The sequence below is a fragment of the Panicum virgatum genome, chromosome 1K, assembly GCF_016808335.1.
Source record: "Panicum virgatum strain AP13 chromosome 1K, P.virgatum_v5, whole genome shotgun sequence".
NCBI lineage: Eukaryota > Viridiplantae > Streptophyta > Magnoliopsida > Poales > Poaceae > Panicum > Panicum virgatum.
This window is the reverse complement of record NC_053136.1, coordinates 53,258,011-53,270,714: the sequence shown is the minus strand read 5'-3', so window position 1 is coordinate 53,270,714 and position 12,704 is coordinate 53,258,011. Positions and strand designations below refer to the sequence as shown.

At 44.9% G+C, this 12,704-nt stretch overlaps 1 long non-coding RNA gene across 2 annotated transcripts; it reads right to left on the bottom strand.

The window, feature by feature from the left end:
• Nucleotides 1-4,215: 4,215 nt before the first annotated feature.
• LOC120657839 lies at nucleotides 4,216-8,139 on the bottom strand. 2 transcript variants are annotated; one of them, XR_005668382.1, is made up of 3 exons: nucleotides 8,098-8,139; nucleotides 6,936-7,113; nucleotides 4,216-4,432 (listed from the first exon to the last, which is right to left on the bottom strand). It is a non-coding gene; the product is annotated as an uncharacterized LOC120657839 (long non-coding RNA). The 2 variants fall into 2 exon arrangements; XR_005668376.1 differs by lacking the exon at nucleotides 8,098-8,139 and having other exon boundaries at nucleotides 6,936-7,172.
• Nucleotides 8,140-12,704: the final 4,565 nt, after the last annotated feature.

The following is a 12,704-nucleotide window of genomic DNA, read 5'->3' as shown; positions in this document are numbered from 1 at the left end:
TCCGGTACGCGTACGTTCCACGCCCTCGCTGAAGATGACAAGATTCCGGTCAAGTAAGTCTCGCACTGCACTTCAAGCGTTAAATCAAGGCTACCAACCCGGTGCGGCGGTGCCGTGCCGTATAGTACCTTACTTGACCGGCCGTGTACGTAGATGCGCCGCCAGCACCAGTAAATAATCGCAAGACTGGGTCCGGATCCGGGACACGCACTTCACTTCACGGCTGTTTTACCATCACGCGCGCATGCAATGCAACGCAGCTGTACAGGCGCGACTCGATCTCCGTACGTAATGACCGAGCTGAATCTTGTACTACCCCGCGGCCGAATACTAGCGACCTGCCCGAGACAAAATTTCCACAGCGAGAACCGGACGAGATCGAGCATCGAGGACCGCGAAATGAATGGGGGCGGGACGCCTGACGCGGCCCGGCCGGCGCAGCGAGGGCCATTTACTCGCGCCGCTACGAGACCGCTCGGGCTCGAACTGGGCAGTGGCAGGTAGCTAGTGCCTGGTTCTTTCGCCGCGGCGAGCCCATGACTCGGTGCTCCTCGTCACCGCCGGTGCGGCAGGGAAGCCGGCCGAATCCTCCTAGGCCGTGTTTGGATGTCCTTAAAAATTTTTGAAAATTTTTCGATGCTTTGACTATTAATTAAGAGTATTAAATAAAATTTAATTATAATTTTTTTTCACAACTATAGCACTGTAGTAGTTACTGTAGCTAATGAGGCTTTTGACCGTACGATTAGGGATGATTAGGCGCGGTTACTGTAGCCAATTATGATGGAACTTGACTTGTTAGATTCATTTCGAAAAATTATACTTATCGCAAATAAAATTCGTTTAGTACTCCATACATACATTCATCTTTTTGTGAAAAAAAAATTACAGTGTAAACCAAACACGGCCCTAGCCGGGCCGGGGAGTAACGCCAGCGGTATGGGGCGCGCCCGCGGAGCGGCAGGATGGCTGCCTGGCTGCGCCTGGATGGGTTGGAAGCACATGCCCATCCCGCACGACTGCACGAGCAGCATGGGCCTGTGGAGTCTGTGCACAGTGCACACATGGCAAGCTGGCAACTCCTCGGCTGGGCCGCTGGGGGGACGGGACACCCCTTTTCCCTTTTGCGTCCGAGACCACAACGCTTGGGGCTAGTGCGTGTCATGCAGCACCTGCTCCGGCCGTTCCCGTTGGGGCATGGATGCCGCCGTGACCGTGAGCACTGAGCAGCAATCAGTACGCGCGCGTCACAGAGGCGTCGCCAGCGGATGGGCCGCTCTATTTTCGTCATCGAAATAAAAAAAGGCGGAAATGAAGGCGCAGGCGCAGGCGAAATGGCAGTAGACGGTCCGCTTGGGATTGGGATTTTTTTTCTAAAGAAAAACTGCTTGGGCTTGGCCCCTTGGGTTGGTTTTGCCAGTTTCGACTTTCGAAGCATGCTCGCTATAGCCATAGTTAATGGGCTGGTACTGTACAATTACACACACTCGGACTCGGCGGCGTCGGCGTCATTGGGTTGGGTCTTGATTTTGTAACCGGGCCGACCCGTAAGAGACTCTTGTTCTTCTTTTCTGAATTTCTCTGTTCAGTTTAGGCTTTTGGTTGATTTTCAGAAATCGACCAGGCACGCATATATCATACCTTCAGTACTGCTAAAGTCTATTAACGCTCCCGTATCTGAATCCACTGTCTTGTGGTCACCCGGAAGATCTGAAGCACAAGGTTTTCTCGCCGATGCTCCCCGGTTTCTTCGCTAACTTTATTCTGTCCACAAGCTGCTGCCGCAGATTGGCCGGATAAAAGCTTCGTCTTCCCTGCTGTCTCTATCCAAGCAAGGATCAGACGATGTTATCCAATCAGTGCATATCCACTCTACACCGACCTACCGCGAGGAATCTCTCCTATTGGATCAGTACACGGACGCCTCTATTTTCTTCTGCTTCTGAAGGGTTGGGCGTTGAACCTTGGGAGAAGAAGAAGAGCGGAAGTATTCAAAGAAACAATCGCGACGGCGGCCGTATTCAACTGGGACATAAATAATGGGGTTCAGAACATACCAACCCCTGCTCCTAGTCATACAGGTGCTTGACTGGAGATGAAATTAGCTGGTTGGTAGGGCATTAGCGTCTGACATCGCGATTGAACAGGCAACAACGCAACAGCAGTGCCACTGGCCTGAAGACCTGGATGAACTGTCCGTCTTGTTGCTTTGCTCTGCCACTGCCAGACCTGCTAACATCAGGATATATATACAACCACCATCTTTTAAGGCGGAGCGTGAGAGAGCGAGGAGTTGGTTAGATGCTGGAGCCAACTCCTCGCTATAATCCTGCTAACATCAGTACGTATCCTGATGGTTGTTGTACACATCCTGCCAATATCTTTTAAGGCGGAGCGTGAGAGAGCGAGGAGTTGGTTTCAAGAAATGGTCAAATGGATTGCGGAGAAGCCAAAATATTGGCAGGCTATAATTTTGTTGGCTTAGAGCCTTAGACTAATTGAAGTTTGAAGAAAATCATTTTATCCGATCATAGTTGTCAGGTTGATACAGACACATATAGATCAAAGTTAGGAAACGGTCATGTTCTTTGCATCTGCTAGGCGTAGCCTAATCATGTCAACTGATGGAGGATGGACACGGCACTCCGGAGGCCTTGATAAGGCAACGTCCGATTGGGGATACACGCAGGCCAAGCGAGATGGACTACACAATTCAGAGACTGGTTGATAGCTATGCCAGGTCATCGACGATCATGACGCTGGCCGTTCGTGACGAATAAATTAAATAAAGCAGATCCCTTTCATCAGAAAAAGGTCCCGATATTCTTGTTTCAAATTGGACAGCGATCGTAAAGCTAGGCTAGGGCGTGGTGCTTAACTCTATCCAATTGTTTGGTCATGCCCCACTCGTTCGTTCCTCCTTTTTGCAACAAAATCAAAATTAATCGCCTTGGCGTGTATCCTCACCTTGCTCTGCCCCTTGTCACGCATGTGTCGTCAGATTTATATCCATGGTTGCTGTGCTGTGCACCTCATTCCGCTGAAGCTGAATGCGCCAGAAGCCCTGAAGCAAACGTGCACGCATCATGTCGAGTTTCCTGTATGCACACTTGAGCCCATCAAATACAGTTGATTTTCTGAACTTGAATGAAGACCAAAGCTCCTCTAGTCTAGTTGGTTAGAGAAGCTGAAGTATGGTCGTCCTCACGAGGTCGCGAGTTCGAATCCTAATTGGTTCGAATTTCTGCCCGTGGGTATAAAAATCCTTCCGCCCGTGGGTATAAAAATTCCCTCACTGTGCTCGCAATAAGGGCATGTGCTAGGTAGGGTTTGGGGTTTTTTTCGCGGCCGAGAGAAGCCGTGTTACTTCCTAACGGTGGGGTCCGTTCACCTCTCCCGCCGCGTTTTTTTTAACTCGACAGAAGGCACAAACTAGTAGAAGAAAGCTCTTTTCCAAGAGCAGGGAGGTGTCGTGAGCGTGGTCTCAGCTTTCGTTTGGCAGACTGGCTTGGAAAACTGGCGATCGGGATTCAGAAAGTGCACTCGGCAGTCGGCACATGCCATTTTCCGTACCCATGTCCGCTCCGGCGCTCCCCGCCCGCCATTCCGGCATGGGCTGCCTCAACTGACACGGCGACATCCAGCCGCCCAGAAACGCGCTAGGGTCCACAAGCGTCAACTGCTTGCCATCATCGACGATCAAATCCAAGAAAGCACCGTGGCAGATGCAATGCTTGGAGTCCACAGGAAAGAGAAGCTTTTCTTTGTCACGGGAAATGGAGTCCCAGTTCTCAACATTACCGTAGAACGGAAAAATCAGAGTTGTTCGGTATGATGAACTGATGATGCGATTTCTGACAAAACGCATGACGGAATGGAGTATGGTATTAGGTGTATCGGCTGCTTCGAGCCTTTGGCTTCCGCGATGTCTCTGTTCCATCTTTCAACGTATTCTGCTCGAGGTGTTATTCTTTAGGTAGTAGTTCAGATTTCATCAGAGTGTAAAGGCACTGCGAAATCTAGAAGAGCATGTCATATACTGTGGCAGAACCGCCAAGTTAAACGATTTAATTAAGCGTAATGGTCATCATTTGAAAGCATCAGACGCATTAGCTTAATTAAGTGTAACCTGACAGTCTGTTTCCAACCCACAAGCCGATCGAAACACACCAGAAGTCTCGCGCGACGGCGAGCACAGACGGTACCAGAATAATATAATTTCACAAAATAGTAAACAATATTAAGGTATTTATCAAATGACTTTTACAAATTAAAGTTCACATAATAGATAATATCAGCGGTAGAGAGAGTCTAACCTGAGGAAGATTTTCATTAGAAACCAACTGAAATAAATTGAAATAAAATGATTACTACGGAGACGTGAGGACATCACATCAAGCCCACTGATGCGAATCCTGGTTAGCTTCTATACCTGAAACAGGGTAAACAACAAACCCTGAGTATACTAATACTCAGCAAGACTTACCCGACTTTTAGGTATACTTAGCCCACATGTCTAGATATGCAAAACTTTCTGGCTGGTGGATTTATTTGCAGAAAAGCATCTAAGGGTATATCCTTAATTTCAAAATTTTAGCCCCAAATTATACTTATAAAGTTGCTACACATCTATGATTTGCAGATCTATAACAATCAATGTGAAAACACAATTGATTAAATAACATCAACATGTATCATATCATTTCGTTTCATTTCCTTACTACGATGTGACTCGGAGATCAAGGTGCTCATGTCCGAGAGCGACTGACGGCGAATCGATCCGATTTAACCTTGCAAGGTGAACCTAACGAACACGGCACGTATTAGCCCCGTCGGACCATACGGACCAACCATTCCCCTCCCCACTTCGAACTACAGAACCGCCCCGCCTACATATAGTCAGCCGGGCTCAACGAGAGACCACCAAAAGTAAACATATGCATCCCAATTCTCCGCGACTACCCGACTCGCCCTAAGGGGTGGTGTAACGAACATGGCACCATTTATGCCATTTCGAGTGATTTTGGTGATCGAATAACAACACAACACTTTGACTAATATGATTGTTAAGATTATCATTCTCAGGCTTTTAGGTTCAAGTGATGACAAAAAGAGAGAAGATAGGCGTAGCAAGACCCGAAGGGCCGCCCCTACGGGGGTTCCGATCAGGAGCACCGGAAAATCCGACGCCATGGGCATCGGAGCATCCGGTGGTATTCGGAAGAACCGATGCCATGATGTTTGGTGCAGGATGGAATCGAAGCCAAGTCAGCCTTTAGCCATCGGTTGAACCGACGGTCCAAGAAAGGGCATCGGTGCATTGCCAGTCCTTTGTACCAGAGACGATGTCAAGTGCCCAGAAGAAGTTTCTTCAGCACCGGTTCAACCGACGGTGCATCGGTGCATACCACCGGTGTAATGACGTCAGCGTCCAGGAGAAAATTCCTTCAGCACCGGTTGAACCGGTGAAGCATCGGTTCAACCGGTGGTCACTGCGTCAGCCGTCAGGAGTCCAACGGCTACTTCGGGTTATGAGTGACCGGATGAACCGACGCTACCCCGCCAAGAGGCATCGGTTCTTCCGGTGATACGCAGATTTTCAGCTGACCGTTGGAGCAACGGCTACAAGACTTGGTGGCCTATATATACGCCTCACCCCGGCAATTTGAAGGGTGCTGGAGTTGCTGGACATCCCACACACACCCAAGAACATCTCCAACCACCATAGAGCTTAATTGTACATCATATAGGCTTAAGCACACTTGTGAGAGTGCTTAGTGCTTGTAATAGGGATTAGTTCTTGCGAGAGCTCCCTTAAGAGAAGCCTTGCTGCGGCAAGCAACTTGTGATCCGTCGTGTGACCCTCCGTCTTGGTGTGGAGTGGCAACGACACTTTGTGCAGGGGAAGAGGAGGCCCCTTCCTTGGTGGAGAAGCTCCGTAGTGGATTTCGGCCGGGTGACCGAGAGAGACGGTGGCGGTGCACGAGACTCGGTGTCTTGTGGGCACTTGCCTTTGCTTGCCGGCATCGCCATTGGTGGCGTAGTGCAAGACGGTGATCGGAAGAGCCTCGGTGTCCCGTGGACGTAGGCGTTTGTGCCGAACCACGTTATATGACCGTGTCTACTCTGGAGTTTGCATCCCTCTTGCACTTACCTCTTTACTTACCGCATTACGTTTCCGCATTTACTCTATCTTGCGTACCTTTACTTTCCTAGTTAGTATGATTAGGATTGGCTAGGTTGCAAGTCTTTTAAGAGTAAGTAGAGAGTAGCATAGATAAATCTTAGTCATAACTAGCATGTATAGGATGTGTTAGGTTTATCTTATGCAAGTAGTTTGAGCCATAGGTTAAAAAGCGATTAGCGACCCTATTCACCCCCTCCCCCTCTAGGGTCGGACACCCCGGTGATCCTTACAGGTGGTGATGAAGTTCTGTACTTTCGAAACAAGGCAGTACTAGGCTTACCGGTTTCGACTACCTCCTACTCCCGGCATGCGGTTAGTACAGTTCAAAAATGATCAGCAGGGCCAATAACGGTACGGTTCTCAATCGACACAGACGAGGCTAAGACACCAGGAACCCTGTCCTGTTGCCATACCTATATCTCATCGTCATTCCCCCGTCCGGTCTCAAATTTTCATTCATTTCATATTGTATTCCATATCTCATATACTGGAATATAAAGATAACTATAAATCTCGCGAGTAACCGGAAATTACTCGACTTTTGCCCTATAGCTCGCGAGTGACAGAAAATCACTCGACTTCTACCGAGACTTATTTAAGCATAGCAGTGCTATCGACATATCCATACTAGTATAAGGCCAAGGGAACCTAAGGATCATGCAATTAAGATTCCAAGCAACTCCTAACAACATAATGAACAAGTAATACACATATAATAATTCATAATTTAAAATAGTGGGTTATGCACCGGGGCTTGCCTGGGATTAACACTAAGTCAGTGTTAGTTAGATGATACTCGCTTGGCGAGCATCTTCCTTTGGTCATGCACATCGGGTTCCATCCATCCGTCTTCGGGATATGTCCACCAACATCGTCTTCGGGTTCGGCTCCAGTAGCACGTCCTTCATATGATTCATCTATCGTACCTAAATGAGATGCGACAATGTATATGTATGAATGCATGGAAGTGCAACACGCAAGGCATTTATAAAAGTACAACATACTAACATAAGCACCTAGAGCTATTTAACTTAACCATCACTCAAGCATCTCATAGAAGATGACAAGCACATCAAGCATGCCACAAAAATTAACTTAAATTAAACCACTGCAAGCATCCACCATTCAGGAAATTAGCCAAACCTTCTAGCCAACAAAATTTAACATGATTTACCCAAAAATAACATACTTGATGTATCAAACCATGCAGAAAAGAATGGCTTAGCAATACTTTTGGAAAGTGAAAGATATAACTAGAAACTAAACAAATACAAAAACTTAACTTGAGGACATGATCTAGCAACCAAAATTTACCAGAATGATGAGCTATTGATAAAGCATGCAACAATATTTTGCCAACATTTATTGACAATAGAAAATATTTAATTTAGCCATAGCAAAACAAACAGAACAAAAATAGATTTACAAACATGCACATAACTTCTGGTTCTGAAATTTTTACAGTGAACTAAACATGCAAAGAGTAAGCTACTGCATAAATTTCATAATTTTTGAACATTCAAAACTGTAGATATTAAATAGACAAGCGTAAATAAGCATTAACCATGATTAAATCAATACATCATGAAAAAATTAAACAAAGAGCAGTTTAAATATTTTTCCTAAGTTCTACATGCCAAATAAAAGCTAATCCAACTGGTTTTATATTTTTACTATTTTTTTTACTATTTACTATGCATTTTCAAAGCTTGCAACCACTTAAACTAACATTTAAACTAGAGCAAAAACTATTTAGAAACGGAAGATCAACCTGTAAGGAAAGTTGTAGATCTTAGGACAAGGAATCCAACAAATTTTATTTTGTATTTTTCTAATTTTTCTATGATTTACTATGATTTTTCAAATTTTCAGCCAATTATTACAAAACAACCCTTCGCAGTACTATTAACCTGAGTCATGGACTTCGCAGAAAACCCACTGGAATTGTTTCTATTGCTGTCCCTGGCGCTTCGAGCCTTTGGCTTCCGCGATGTCTCTGTTCCATCTTTCAACGTATTCTGCTCGAGGTGTTATTTTTTAGGTAGTAGTTCAGATTTCATCAGAGTGTAAAGGCACTGCGAAATCTAGAAGAGCATGTCATATACTCCCGTCGTCCCAAATAAATGCAATTCTAGAGTTCAAATTTGTCCCACAAAAAATATAAATTTTGACCCACCTATCATAAAAGACAAGATAATTTTCAGAAGATTCTCACAAAAGACAACTAACATCTCATTCACTCATCACAAAAAGATAAGAAGTATTTTAGTAATTTTACACATAACATTGGTTTGCGTGCTCAGTCCTACAATTGCATTTATTTATGAGCGGAGGAAGTATATGAAAACTAAAGAAGTGAAGATTGTTTTTTTAATCACACAGTACAACTCCGACACTTACAACGCATGCACACTCACATCTCTATGAACACACGTATGCAAATCCTACCCCTATGAGTATCTTCGAAGACTAAGCCGTCAAATCTTCGAAATTGAGGAAGTTACCACAGACGCCTTGCTGTTGACGGGAACATCGCCTACCACTGAATGCATAACGCCATTAAATCCCAAAATATTCGCTCCTATAAAGAGTCGAACTCAGGATCTCAGGTGCTACCGAGACTCATGTAATAACTAGGCTACGTGCCCTTTCGCATAAGGGAAGATTGGTGAAGCGGTGCGTATAAGGCTGTTTCCAGCAGTGCTCCTATCGCGATACGGATGCGGAAATAACGAATCCTGAGCCTGGGCGGATGCGGTGCTACCGCTTCCAGGAGAGTGCGGATGCGGTTACGTAAAATACGAGATGGCCCTGGGTGCACTGCATATTGACGTGTTCTCTCTCCTCCCCGCATCTCTCACGGTCTCACCTCCCACATCCGCATCCGCGTTCCGCTAGAATGCACGTTCTCCTATCGCGAAGCGGATGGTGGGTCCAGATGCGGATCAGGAATATTTTCCGCATGCGCAACCGCGTCCTGCTGGAACCAGCCTAACAATTTTCCACCCGGTTCGGCTCATAGTGGGCCCGTGAATCACGCACGGGCCGGCGGGCCCAGGCGGCGTGGGCGTGGCCCAGAGAAAACGGAAAAGCTGGAACCAGCCTAACAATTTTCCACCCGGTTCGGCTCATAGTGGCCCGTGAATCACGCACGGGCCGGCGGGCCCAGGCGGCGTGGGCGTGGCCCAGAGAAAACGGAAAAAGAAAGAGAGAAATCGGAGCGAAGAAGGGACATCCGGCCCTCCGCATCGCTGTCGCCGTCCATGGCGTGATCATTTGTGCCATTTTGTCCTCCCAAAAGCAAAAAAAATGTGCTCGACTCGTGCTCGCATGTGCACGCGGCACGCCTGCTGTTTGAAGCTCCGAATCGATCCGTGTGTCCTGGGAACAGGCAGAGGACCAGATGCGCAAGTGATGGGGCGTTTAGTTCCCAAACACAAAAATTTTTGGGTGTCACGTCAATATTTGACCAGATATCGAGAGGGTTTTTCAAACACTAATTAAAAAACTAATTTTAGAACTCACTTGGAAACCGCGAGACGAATCTTTTGAGGCCTTTGGCCACATCATTAGCACATGGGGGTTACTGTAGCATTTATGACTAATCATACACTAATTACGCTTAAAAGATTCGTCTCGTCGTGTACATCTAAACTGTATAATTAGTTTTGTTATTTAATTACATTTAGTGCTTCGTATATGTGTTCAAAGAAGAGGTGAAAACTTTTAGGTGAAAATTTTTTGTAACTAAACGGGCGTTGACATCCTGACACAGTACTCCAGTTCCGGTGCCCGTATCAGCCTCTCTCTCCGGTGAAGTACAAATCCAGCTGACAAAGGGTACGGTACTTTGTATCTTCTTGGGCTGTGTTTAGATGCGAAAAATTTGCGAAAATTGAAGCTGCTGAAAAGTACTATAGCACTTTTCGTTTGTATGTGGTAAATATTATCCTGCCATAGGCTAACTAGACTCAAAAATTTATCTCGCAACGTACATTCAAACTGTGCAATAAGTTATTTTGTTTACCCACATTTAGTGTTTCATGCATGCGTCATTTGCTATATTTAATGTTTCGATGTGACGGAAAGTTTGGAAACTTTGGGGGAACTAATGCTGTGTTTAGTTCCAAAAATCAAAATTCCAAATTTTTTTCCAGCACCTGCATGGAGACTTAAATCTAGACGAAATAAAAAACGCATTGCGACTGCTGCCTGTAAATCGTGAGACGAATCTCACGAATTAGGCTCATTAGATTCGTCTCGCGATTTACAGACGAGTTCTGTAATTATTTTTATGATTAGTCTATATTTAGTACTTCAAATATAAAAAAATGTCATTTCAAAAATTTTACAGGAGACAACTAAACACGGTCTAAACACAGCCCTGGATGGATCCAGCTTCTGAACGTATGGTAACGGATAAGGATGGATTCAGATGTTTATTCGAATGTTAGATTTTTGGTCATTTTTCTTCGATTATGGACAAATAAGATATAGAATTTACTATGTAAATTTATAGCCTTGTATTTAACATTGATCTTGTAAAGATTCATAAAAACTAAACCTCAAATTTATCATATATATTCTCAAATAATAGATATAAAAATTTGAATACGGATCGGATACGGATTCGAATCTTTTTTCACCTTTTTAATTGTAGGGAGCAAATAATACATAAAAAAATCTATACAAAATTTTATTCTTATGTGTAATAATATGTTTGATAATATAAAAAAAAATTAGCATAAAATTTTAAACATATCTATTTTAAAATATCAAATTTGTTTTAAGAATTCGGATGTCTAGATCCATCCTTAGTAACGGACTAACGGTCTAACGGCTCCCCACAGCTGGTTTGCTAACTTGTCAGAACGGAGGACTTCTGGCACGAGGATCTGGCCTCGAACTCGGTGTGATAATCAGGTTCGGCAGTACGTATTCAGATCAGAGAACGCGGTGTTAGGTCAAAAGCTCGATCTGACGTACAGTACCACTCAATCCTTAAAAGTGCTGGCCCTTAATTACAGTCAATCCATTTGATTTCTTGACACTCCATTATATTTTTCCACTGGATCATCTCTTGAACTTTCATTAAAAAGTGAAAAAAAGAGAATCTTCTTTAGCAACATGATTCTCGCATGTTTAGGTATTTGGGCACAGGTGTAGGCTACATTAGTTCGTTAATGGTTACTTAAACAACCACTGCATTAGCATCACAAGCAGTATTTGCTGAATTGTGCTACTATAGCCAGTGCTCTTTTGCACAGTGTAGAGTTGAAGCTAAACTTTTGTAGACACGAGAAATACACCTCCCGGTCGTGCGTGCACGGTTAGATGATATAAAGAGCTATGGTCACCAGAAAACGAAAGATTTCCAGGTGCTAGGCTGCTAGCTAGGGCCCATGTCGATATACTGATTCGTGCACCGTACGAATCAACGTTGCCATCAACTATTGTCCGTTTGATAGGCTCAAGCCGGATTGCCCTTTCTCCCTCGACCAGTCTTTGCCGCGCCGGAAATCCACGTGGACTTGTATTGTGTTCATCACTCGTTTGACAAGTTGACATGTACTGCTTCCTTGATGTGTTGGCCACTTGGCCTGTACTGCTGTACAGTAGAGGAGACGAGTGTTCAGGACCAAGTAAGCTGAAGATAACCTGATACACGCAGTGGAGCCGTAGAGATATTCGCCACTTACCAAAATTCTTTTGTCTTTCTCTGGACTCTGAAAGAAGAAAGACAACAGTTTGATGGATGAAGACAGGAAGAATCTGCTCAATCAAGCACACGGAGGTACATATCCACAAGCACTTTGCCGGTCTTGCCCACCCAGAATCCAAAACACAGCTATTGCCATGCTCGGTAGGAGCCAGAGCCAAGCAGAAAACGACTGGAAAACCGATATCATATCATCTTAATCAAGCAATATAATGACACAAAAGAGAACAAAGTTGATCGCTGGAACTAGGCTACTTGAACTCTTCCTACGTCCTTTATGCTCGACTAATAAAAAACTCAAAAACTCACACAATTTTTTTTATTTTTTTTTGAAGAACCGGCAGGAGCACTGCCAAATCATTTAAGAAGAAGAAGAAGCAGAGTGTAACAGTTAGTTAAGTCGATATTACATAAAACAAGGAGCACTCATACTCAGCAATGAACAAAACTATCATAAAAAAACTACGTGGCGCTCAGCGCTCTCAAAGCTGCTTGCCCTAGGCCCATTTCTTCCAAAATGCAATTAAATACCAGTGGAGTTGTCATTGTTTTCTTTTCAAAAACTCTTCTATTCCTTTCCTTCCAAAATACATTTTTTTTATCAACATTCATCACGCAACCAGAATAAATTTCTGCGTATAAAACAAGTATCGCGCCTGCCAAACAGCCGCCGTGTACACCGTAGGTGAAAAAAGAAAGACGAGGCGCCACGCTGGCTCCAGCCAGAGTCGTCCACGCGTCAGAAGACGTGGCGGCGAGCGCACCCCGCCACACAGAAGGCCACACAGTCCGGGTCAA